Raw genomic sequence first — 11,486 nt, forward strand, 5'->3', positions numbered from 1 at the left:
CCGGCAGCGGCAGGCGGGGAACGTTGGAGTCCTCCGCCACTGAAGCAAGCAAGCCTCATGTTTGCTTCAGGCTGTCTGGCTGCCGGCTGCCATCTTGGCTGGCAGTTAATTTGCATATCGCCCTGATTAGCCAATGGGAAGGGTAGCGGACGTATAGCTAATTATCATGTTTCTCTTTTATTAGATAGGACTAGAGGCCTGATGCACAAAATTTGTGCAAGGGGCTTAGCCCTCACAGCTGCGGCAGCTTGTCTTGGCCCTTGCAACCCCACTTCATCTGGAAGGTTGTCCAGAAGGTCATTTGGCTGTCCAGTCTAATTAGCATGTTACACTTACATTATTATAGATGCTGCTTATCTACAAGCTAGCATTGTTAACTATCCATTTATGTTTCTGTGTTTTTAGGTTAGGATAGGGCACAATAGGGACAGTTTGCCTCTGCTTCATGATAATTCCCTTTTTAAAAAATATATTTTATTGATTTTTTACAGAGAGGAAGGGAGAGGGATAGAGAGTTAGAAACATCGATGAGAGAGAAACATCGATCAGCTGCCTCCTGCACACTCCCCACTGGGGATGTGCCCACAACCAAGGTACATGCCCTTGACCAGAATCAAACTTGGGACCCTTGAGTCAGCAGGCCGATGCTCTATCCACTGAGCCAAACTGGTTAGGGCAATAAATTCACTTTTAATGTGCATGAATTTCGTGCACAGGGCTACTAGTCTATATATATAAAAGCCTACGCGACCATTATGACTGAACGACCGGAACGACCAGTCGTGATGACGTGCACTGACCACCAGGGGGCAGACACTCAACACAGGAGCTGGTGGTCAGTGTGCTCCCATAGTGGGAGCGCTGCTCAGCTGACAGACCCATTTTGGTGGCTCACCAGCCGGGCTGCAGCCACTCCCTCCCTCAGTAGACCTACAGGTCCAATCTCCGGAGAATGGGTCAGGCACTGAGGGACCAGCACCGCTGGCAGGGTCCCGACAGCACCGCTGGCCTCCTGGAGGTCAGCTCGGGCACAGTGGCCAGGTCCCCTCCCTAGACACTCCGCAATAAAGAAAGGATATAAAAGCAGCTGCCAGGTGGCTCCTGACAACTGGCGCGAATGTCAGCAGGACGGATCCGGATCCTGAGCCAGCAAGGGCATCCCACCGCCTGCTCAGAGGACCGATCGCATCTCCGCCCCACCCCTATCCCCCTGGGGACTCCATCGTGCATGAATTCATGTATCCGGCCTCTAGTTCATAATAAAATAGCCAACCTTTCTCGGTATTTAGTGTTTGGCTCTACTAGTGCTAGGTCAGTGGTTGGCAAACTGTGGCTCGCGAGCCACATGCGGCTCTTTGGCCCCTTGAGTGTGGCTCTTCCACAAAATACCACGTGTGGGCACGCACGTACAGTGTGATTGAAACTTCATGGCCTATGCGCAGAAGTCGATATTTTGTGGAAGAGCCACACTCAAGGGGCCAAAGAGCCACATGTGGCTCGCGAGCCGCAGTTTGCCGACCACTGTGCTAGGTGAACAAACTCTTCCTGTTCAATAACAGTGTCAATTTTCATTTAGGCAACTCCAAGTTTCCATGTCATTAAGACAATTAACACTAAACTTTTACTTTTCATATTTAATTATCAAAATCTATCAGGCATTATGCTGTTCTGAGCAACTATTACCACTTCTAATAACTCAATCCAGAAGAAAAATAACTCCTAAAGTTAAAAAGTCATACAAAACTTTAAAAACTAGTTTCACTTATACAAATCTTTTTATTAAAGGCACATATGACAGAGAATAAAAAGCTTTCAAGCATAAATAAAATATGTATTTTTAAAATCGATGATGGGTATAAAAGTGCAATATTATACTCCTTTGGATACAGTTAAGAGTGATGTACCAATTTTATACTATACAAATGTTAATATGTGGGAAAATGCATGCTTTGCAACTACTTAAAAGTATGATGTAAAATCTTATAAATGAACCTAAACATGTGCAAAAGGGCAATTTTACAAAAATTATTTTGGGGTTCATAAGCAAATTAAAAGCACTGCTCTAAAACCATTCACTACTATACACTGCAATCATAAAATGCACAAAATCTCTGGCCCTTAGAAGCACCATACTTTACTACCTTTTATTAAACTCTTTGGATGTATTTGACACTGTTCTAAGCTTATTTAATTTTTAAATCCTTGGAAGTTAATATCTGATTACAAATACTGAGCAGCTTGCTGCCCAGGACAGAGCTAGTAAATGGGAGACATTCAAAGAGTCAGGTTCCACAGATATTTGACAAGAAAATGAGATAAAATTCTAATTCTAAAGCTAAAGCTGTGACTATGTTTACAAGTTAGCAGAGTGAGGGAGGGCTGAAGGAAACTTGGGGTGTTTAGTAAAAAGGCATTTGGCTTAAGCCTTAATAGGTAGCACCTGAAGGCAGAAGGAAGGCATGAGAAAGGAATTCTAGATAGAAGCATTAAATTTTTAAAAATTACCTACACTAATATCATTGTCTTAAATCCCAAACCAAAACCTGGTTCCAGATGCCAACAGTGCATTTAAGTTATTTTTTTAAAATACATTTTTATTTCAGAGAGCGAGAGGGAGAATCATTGATCAGCTGCCTCCTAAACGCCCCCATAATTGGGGGATCCATTCAGCAACCTGGGCATGTGCCCTGAGGAGGGGGGTTGTCCAACCCTGACCTCATGATTCATTGGTCCACATTCAACCACCGCGCCACACCATGGGGCCATTTAAGTTATCTTTTAAACGTCCTAGTAAGAGTTAAAATGTATGCTTGTATGCTCCAAACAAGTGTGTGTGTGTGTGTGTGTGCGCGCGCGCGCGCGCTTTAAAAAATATTCAGGAGCCAAGTAAAATTCTGAACTAAACAGCTGGCAAGTTAATTCAGGCCCATAAATACTGAACGTAGCAACAACCATTCTAAAGGTCAACATCACAAGTAATCTTTAGTAACATAGCATTTATCTCCCTACAGCGAGAAGTTGCGCTAACACCCTATCTGGCCCTTTATTCAGAAAAAAGGAGAAGGAATTTTTCCCAAATAGCTGTATGCAATTCCCTCCCGTAGTTCTTACCCTGTCTCGCTGGTTAAATAAGCTATACACAATGACACTTCAGAAAGCCGCACAGCGGAGGAGGAGCCCACTAAGAGAAACGCTTCCACTTTCAAACAGGTTTCATATAAAATCGCCATATAATATTTGTTTTTAGAAAAGTAGAGCAAATCAAAACCCACCTCTTTACTACTGGGGGCATTCTTATATTACTTTTTGGTAGTGCTATTGGAGATTTCAAAGAAAAACTGTTGAGTTTTTAAATACTTAAGGCCATATTTCAAAGGCAACGGTCTTCAGGCAACTTCATTAAATTACAACACAATAAAGCCAATCTCAATGATCCTCAAAAGACAAGAGCAAAGCAATTCATTACAATTAGAGGCCCCTGGGCCGAGCCCTCGGGGTAGCACTGCCGCTGCGTCACAAACTGGCGCATCCAAGACACTCGCCAGCGCAGAAACGAGGTCGGAGGAATCCTCCGCGGCGCTCAACCCTGCAACCCTCGTCAGTAACAGTAACAAATGTATTCCAGAGAGAAAAATCGCGCACTATCCATTCCCAGTACCACTGCTGTTGGCTGTTGACCTTTTTGTAAAGAAAGGGTATCGAACGCTCAAGAAACTACAAGCGCTGGGTGAAGAATCACTGTATTTTCGAAGCGAAAGTAAACAGCCGGGGCGGGCAGCAAAAATGGCCAACAGATGCTCCAGGATGACGACATCCAAGGCCCAAGGCGGGGGGGGGGGGGGGGGGGTGCAGTGCTGTGAGGAGCACTAAGTTTCCATAAATATGAGATGGACGTTAACTAAGAACTTCTCAAACTATTTTCTCTCGAAATCGCTCCCTTCACAGAAACCTTCATCTCCAATCCTTGGATAAGGGAATTGGACCTTCCCTGCCCTCGTCCTTCCCGTCAGCCCCGCCAGGTCGCAGGATTCGGGGAGTTCACACCACCCGCCCGCCTCGGCCCGCGCAAGGGCGAAGGCTTCCCCGCCGCCGTCCGCCGCCCCACCTGTGCCTTCCAGACCTCCGGCGTCCGAGCGCCGCCCGAAGAGCTCCCGCCGGGCCGCCGCGGCCTCCGGCTTCCTCAGACGCAGCGCAGCTCCGCAGCGTCCACCCAGACCCGTTCCAGGTTCTCAGCACGCCCAGCGCGCGGGACTCACAAAGCGCCCCCAGCCGGGCGCTCCAAGCGCCCACGTCGCGCGGCCGCCCCGCCCCTCTCTTGACGTCGGGCTCTTGGCGCTGCCGCTGCCGTCACCAGTCCCCGTGTGCATGACGTCCCCGCGGGCGTCTTTCCCACGGACTGGTCACAGCCCTCCGCAGCCTATGGCAGTGTAAATAGTATATGGGGAGACGTCACCCAGAGTCAGCGTAACGCCCCTGGAGGAAGAAAAGGAGCCAGAGCGATGGCTGAGAGAACCATAGGAGCCACCACAACCAGCGTCTCTCGGGTCCTCGTGGATTGCCCTGCGCTTGCGCAATCTTTTTCTCCGAGGCAGAACCTGGGGGTCTTGGGAGGGATGAGGAAAGAGCAGTAGGTGGTAAGAGCTGTGAGGGCTAGAGGGAGCCCTGGGCTCAGTGCAAGTGGGAGAACAAAGACTGATTCTCTCAACTGTTCTGGAACCTGATCTTTGTGACTAATGTATGTGTTACTGGAAGGACAGGAGCCTAGGCTGGCCTGCAGTGTGTGGGTCCTTGACTTCTTGTAGAAAAGATTTCACCACAGGAGTCCAGGTGGGGTTGAGAGTACTAATGCTGGGGAGAGTGAAGCAAAGGAAGAAATTAGGGTAGAAGAAATAACAGGGGAGAGGTTCGGTATTGCTCTGCTTTGGTTCTCTAGAAATGTTATAGGAAAGAAGTGAGCCCAGGCGGGGCTGCTGTTAGATCTCTGGGAAGTGAAGGTCATAATGATGGAAGTGAGCCAAGTTAGCTCACTGGAAAGTCTGAAAAAAAGGGACCTTCGAGACAAGATCAGGTGGTGATCCCAGGTGGAGTTGCGCTGCCCACTGCTTCCCTGCTTGGTTGCGGGTCTCCTGGGGACCCTTAGATGTAAAAAGTTCATGCCCCAGGCATAGGCGTGCTCCGGAGAGAATCCCCATTGAGTTTTTGTCCTGGGGGCTTTCCCCCCCCCCCCTGCAGGCAAGAATCTTAGGGGAGGGTTTCAATAGAATATTCATCAGCTTTCCAGGTGCATTTTTAACATGCTGATGCATTAGAACAGTGGTTCTCACCCTTCCTAATGCTGCGACCCTTTAATACAGTTCCTCATGTTGTGGTGACCCCCCAACCATAAAATTATTTTCGTTGCTACTTCAAAACTGTAATTTTGCTACTGTTATTAATCATAATGTAAATATCTAATATGCAGGATATATTTTTGTTACAAATTGAACATAATTAAAGCATAGTGATTAATCACAAAAAAATATGTAATTATATATGTGTTTTCCGATGGTTAGGCGACCCCTGTGAAAGGGTCGTTCGACCCCCAAAGGGGTCGCGACCCACAGGTTGAGAACCACTGGATTAGAATGAATGTATAGAGGAGTTTTGGATTATTCTTTGGTCTGTTTTATTTTTATCTTAGGTCTGTCTGGCTTTAATGGGGTTTTTCTTATTTCTTCCCCATCTTCATCTGTCCTTGAATTTAGCTGGCACAAATGGCATTAATTGGGTCTTTGTTCCCTATTTTCCCAGGCCAGGGTGATTTAAGCTATGTATTTTCTGGTTAGGGAGGAGGATATTAACCATTTGCTCTCAAGTGCTCTTGGTTAGGGAAGGGAAGGTCTTGCAACTCACAAGCTGGCTGCCCAACTGGCCTTGTTTCATTTTCTTGTCTCAAGTTTCCCCATTCCACTTACCCAGGAATTTTCCTAGCTTCTTACTATCTAACCACATATCCAGAGAGAACACTTCCAAAAGCCCACATATACTGATAAAAGTTTCAGTAGGGTGTATACCTGTGTGTGCTAAAAGTCTCTAGCAATATGGTAAAAAAAAAAAAAAAAAAAGTTAAATTACTCACTCCTAAGGATAGATAGCAATTGTGCTAATACCATTGATGATTATCAAAGACTGAAAGGGGGGAATCAAAGTGAACATACTCTACTTTTCTTAAAAAGTTCTTTAACATTAGTAAAACACTATAGATGACAGATTTTATACTCTGAATAGACCTGCCTTAATAAATTTATATATGTATAAATATACATATATATGTGTGTGTGTGTGTCTATGTATGTATGCAGTGCCTATGCATTTAAGACTAGCTAAAAGACTTGTTTAACTTAATTCCAGATGAATTATTATTCCTCTCAATCAAAATTAATGATTTTGATTGTTGGATGACTACTAGGGGAGGCTTTTTCATTTAAAAGTAGGGGTTAGTTGATAGTTCCCACAAATCTCAGAAAGGTAACAGTCAGTCATCCCAAACAGAAAAATCTATTAAGAAGGTATACAGTAATACAGACATTGTCAATGATTTTGCTTTGCTCTTATATCCCCTAAAAGAATTCTGAAAAACTATGATTGTGTACCTTCTCCCTCATTTTTTAGGTTGATCAAAGTTTTCCATCTGACTTACATAGTTGCAAAGGATGCAAAGTGTTTTATTGTACATTGACACTTTAAAATAAAAGTTACACAACTCTTAAATGTACCCATTCCAGGCAATATGATATCCATCATCAATTTTTAAAACTAATACATTAACAAGCATTTCTTTAATAGGAAAGTTTACATCATTTTTTCTCTTCTGGAATTCATATTTCCACATCACTTTATGAATTTTTATCCCAATGTAATATTTCCTTATTCCGGAAAGTCTTTTATTGGTCACCTACAATACTTCTCTGAAATACAAATAAGTATATACATTTAAATATAATTTTAAAATTTTATGATATCAATATAGGTTAAAGTGTTTAAAATATAAAATTTCTATGTACAGTAGCATCTGATATATAGAAACCCCTAAATTTTACTACAAAGCTACTAAAACGAATCAAGTCTATCAAGGTTTCAGGATAAAAGATTACTTCTACACTCCAAAAATTAAGTATTTCATTGACAATACTATCAAGATGAATAAAATACTTGAGAATAAATTTAATAGTGTAAGTGCAAGACTTATATGCCAAAAACTGTAGAACATTCCTGAGAGCAAGCATGTCAAACTCAAAGGCTAACAGAGGCCAAATAAACAAGATTTGTTTATGTAGGCCACAAAAAAACCAAACACTTTAATTTTCATAGAAACGTAGGTTTATTTCGATAGAGACATGCTGAAATACAAAGGGCTGAAATAAATGAGTAATTGTTAACAAAATAATAGAACATTTTAATAAAAATTAATATTTTTTCTTGAACATTAACTTACCAGACACTGAATAACTGTACAAATTAATAAGTGTAACACAAATAAACCTCTTTTTCTTATTCTCTGAAAGTGAAATATTTCCTTGTAGAGGGCCGCCTGGGAGGCACCTAGGCATTTTCTTGTAATTATTGTCAGCTGAACTCAGAGCATAGGCAGAGCCACGCCCTGTGAACATGCTTCCCCAATAAGGCTAGACATGTTAATCAGGCAGGGGCGGAACTAGACATGTAAATCTAGGCCTTTAAAATAAACCTGCTGTGTGGCTCAGCCCGCTTTTTGCCGCCTCTCCATCAGAGAGGATGGCACCCACCTGGCCCCAGCTTAAAATCTATTTCTGCGTCTTGGTCTTTCTTTAATTTCTTAATCCCCAGCTCCTCCACTCAGCAAATGGACTGTTTCCTTTTCCATGCGGGACATGGAAAAGAGAGAAACAGCCCCCCCACATTTCCTGTTGCGCACACCAAAGTCAGTACAAGACTAATGATATGGCAATTGGCTGCTAAAATACTTGCTGCAAGTATTAGTGGAGAGAAATGGTGCGCTTGCACATAAGGCACGTAAGGGAAATGAATGCAACATGATTATAGTAATCAGTCATTAGCAAACGTTATGGTTTGTACTAGAGGCCTGCTGCACGAAATTTGTGCACTGGGGTGGGGACCTTCAGCTCAGCCTGTGCCCTCAAGCAGTCTAACCTCTCAGGGGATGTCTGCCTGCCAGGCCCTGGGGGATCGGGCCTAAGCCAGCAGTCAGACATCCCTCTCACAGTCCAGAACCGATTGCTCCTTACTGCCTGCCTGCAGCAGAGGCGGGAGAGGCTCTCACCACCATCACTGTGCTTACCAGCCATGAGCCTGGCTTCTGGCTGAGCTGCTCTCCCCCTATGGGAACGCACTGACCACCAGGGGTCAGCTCCTGCATTGAGCGTCTGCCCCCTGGTGATCAGTGCACATCATAGCGACCAGTCATTCCACCATTTGGTTGGTTTGCATATTAGGGTTTTATTATATAGGATTGTGTGTAACAGGATATTGTAAAAATTAAGTTACGAAATTTTAATTAAAACGTTTCTTACATACCATTATATTGGCTGGGCCGCAAAAATATTCATTGTGGGCCACATGCGGCCCATGGGCTGCAAGTTTGACGTGCTTGATCTACACAATGGAATACTATGGCGCTCTAAAAAAGAAGGAACTCCTACATTTGCAACAGTGTGGATAGACCTGGAGAGCATTATGCTAAGCAAATTAAGCCAGTTGGAGAAAGATAAATATCACATGATCTCACTCATTTGTGGAATATAATGAACAACATAAACTGATGAACAAAAATAGATTCAGAGACATTGAAGCATTGAACAGACTGTCAAACCTCAGAAGAAGGCAGGGGAGGTGGTGGGGGTAAGAGATCAACCAAAGGACTTGTTTGCATGCATATAAGCATAACCAATGGTCACAGACAGTGGGGGGAGGGGTAAGGGCTTTTGCTGGGGGTGGGAGTGGGCAGGAAGAGGTTTATGGGCAAAAAGGGAGATATATGTAATACTTTCAACAATAAAGAATTAAAAAAAAACAAAAGAAAGTTTATGTAATATATTTCAAACCATGCAGCAAATACCAAAGACAAGATTCCCATGCAGCAAATACCAAAGACAAGATTCCCAAAGATTGTTTTCAGAATTATTTTGTTGAAATTAATGTTTTATTGAAAAACTAATACTGTATGCTCAAGATGAGTAATTTTCAAGTATTACCATTGAATTACCCCCAAAACCATATGGAATGGGGTTTATTAATATTAAGTAACATGATGAAAACCTCATGATTAATAAGTAGTAGAGCTATATTTAAAATGGAGTTTTTGACTTCAAAATTCTTAGTATTTTCTATTATAATACAGTGTCATTGTTGGTTATCCAGTTCCCAAGACTTAACATAAGACCTAACATACTTTGGAAAAATCTGAAATATCCTAGTGAAGAGAAATTTTGCTTATAAATTTAATTTTAAAAAGAGAAATTTTGCCAAGAAAGACATTTGGTGGTTTCTTTAGCTTAGCTCTAAAATAAAGATTCACTTAGAATCATGGACTATCAAAAGGATTTGTGTTTGAATGCTAGCAATCTTACTACCCATATAAACTTGGGCAATTTACCCTCAAGGCTTCAGTTCTCACCTTTGCATAACTAGGATAAAAATAACTATATCATACAACTGACCTTACAATAAATAAGATAATGTCTATAATACTCTGTACTCTGCAAAAGGTAGCAGATTTGAGAGGTTAAGAACAAAGACCTCATAGCCACCTGCCTGAGTTCAAGTTCTGAGTCTGCCACTGGTGGGCTCTGTGATATTGGGGCACATTTACTTTATCCACATCCTCACTAGTAAAAAGAGGCAATGATAATAATTACCTCATGAGTCAATATGTATAAAATGCTTAGGATAAAAATTGTTTCTTTTAAATTACATGTGCTGGGCCTTTCAAAGGCAGAGGCAACAAGCATGTATTTGAGATCAAAGAATAGCTATTCAGAAAGCATTGATTCAGGCAGAAGCCCAAATAAAGTCTGATTAGATACAAAGGTGAAGGGTATTATGAGAGAGGGAAGGGGAAGAATTTCATCAGAAGAAGGAAGGCATTTCTATTGGTGCAGATAACATAGCATACTGATCTTAATTCTAAACAATATTTTAAATTTTCAGTCAGGTAGTCATTAGTCCAGCAGTCATAATATCTGCTTTTATAAAAATTAAATCTTGAAGATCCAAGATGTCTGCCGACAGAACGGCAGGCTGCAAGATAGTGTGTCAGTGAGAGAAAGAAAGGAGAGTGCGTGGACATGTGGGGAGTGTCTGTATTTGTGAGTGAGGGACAGCTATATTCCATGGGACTGTTGGGGACTGGCGGACCGGGCTACCCTGGCTGGGCAGCCTCTACTGCTGGTGAAATCTCTCCTGGAGCAGCCGGCTCTGCCACAGAGACCGAGCCATCTTGAAGGGAAGAGTGGCTGTGATCGGAAATCCAGCCTTACCTTCAACTGAGAAGACCTCGGATACCTCCCAGGACTATAACCACAATGCCCAGGGACCAGTTGCCTCAGCTGTGAACTCATGAACACTGAGACTCCAGCCTCCCTGACCGTGGGCACCTAAAAAGTCTGTCCAGGGGGAGACAAAGCAGCGCTGAATATGTGGACAGGCCCTGTGCATTCTCACAGAGCAAGTAGAAGGAATAGCTGAATTGAACAACACCCACCTGGAATTGGCTAATTGAACACGGCTAGTGAGGCAAGCCATGGACGGAAAGGTCAGATATCACCAAGAAAGGTGAGATCTGGGATCCAGGCTGGAGGGAGAAACATGCGTAGTGGGGACTAGAGTCTCAGAAGAAGACTGCACCCCACAAAATCCACGGCCGTTGGGGTCAGTGTAGCCCTCAAATGTGGAAGGGGGTCCACAGGGCTGCTGGCAGAAGGGGACTCTAGATATTAACCCACAGCTGGGCTCAGCCCAGAAAGGCAGCCTGAATTTCTATAGTGGCTGCTCATTGCCAAGGGAAAAAAGATGTGAGTCAGCGTGCTTCCTCTGGCTTTTTGTCATTTTAACTCCTTGCTTTTGTTTGCTAAGTCCAATACATAGGATCTTCCAATTAAAAACACTCACCGAGACTGCAGGGGAAAATTGTTTTGTGGAAACTGGGTATCAGAGTGGGAAGAGACGAACAGGAAACCAGCTCTGGGGCAGTCTGTCCCTCCAACCCAGTATTAAGTGCGGCAGGGAAAGCAAAATCTAAACACTGGGTAGAGGGGCCTTTTAGCCCCAGATATCAATACAGAAACACTGCCACTGAGGGGTTGTATCAGAAACTGACTCTTGTGTAAATACAACCAAAGGCAGGCTGAAAAATGTGAGCAGAGAGATCCTGCTTGCTTGAAAACAGGTTTATGGCTTATGACACAAGTGGTGGATCTCAGGGAACACCAATACTGTGCTGACTACCTGAC

The 11,486-nt window shown here is 43.3% G+C and overlaps 1 protein-coding gene across 5 annotated transcripts in view; it reads right to left on the minus strand.

Moving 5' to 3' along the window:
- The window catches only part of SPART (spartin), a 66,765-nt gene extending 62,460 nt beyond the window's left edge, over positions 1-4,305 (minus strand). For 2 of the 5 annotated variants that reach the window (XM_059684328.1, XM_059684332.1), the window contains exon 1: positions 4,106-4,304. The gene's annotated coding sequence lies outside the window, so the exon portion shown is untranslated. Of the gene's footprint in view, positions 1-4,105 lie in introns of all 5 variants that reach the window. The other 3 variants (XM_059684330.1, XM_059684329.1, XM_059684331.1) reach the window with 3 other exon arrangements.
- Between the last annotated feature and the right edge of the window lie 7,181 nt (positions 4,306-11,486).

Source organism: Myotis daubentonii, chromosome 2, assembly GCF_963259705.1.
Source record: "Myotis daubentonii chromosome 2, mMyoDau2.1, whole genome shotgun sequence".
NCBI classification, from domain to species: Eukaryota; Metazoa; Chordata; class Mammalia; order Chiroptera; family Vespertilionidae; genus Myotis; species Myotis daubentonii.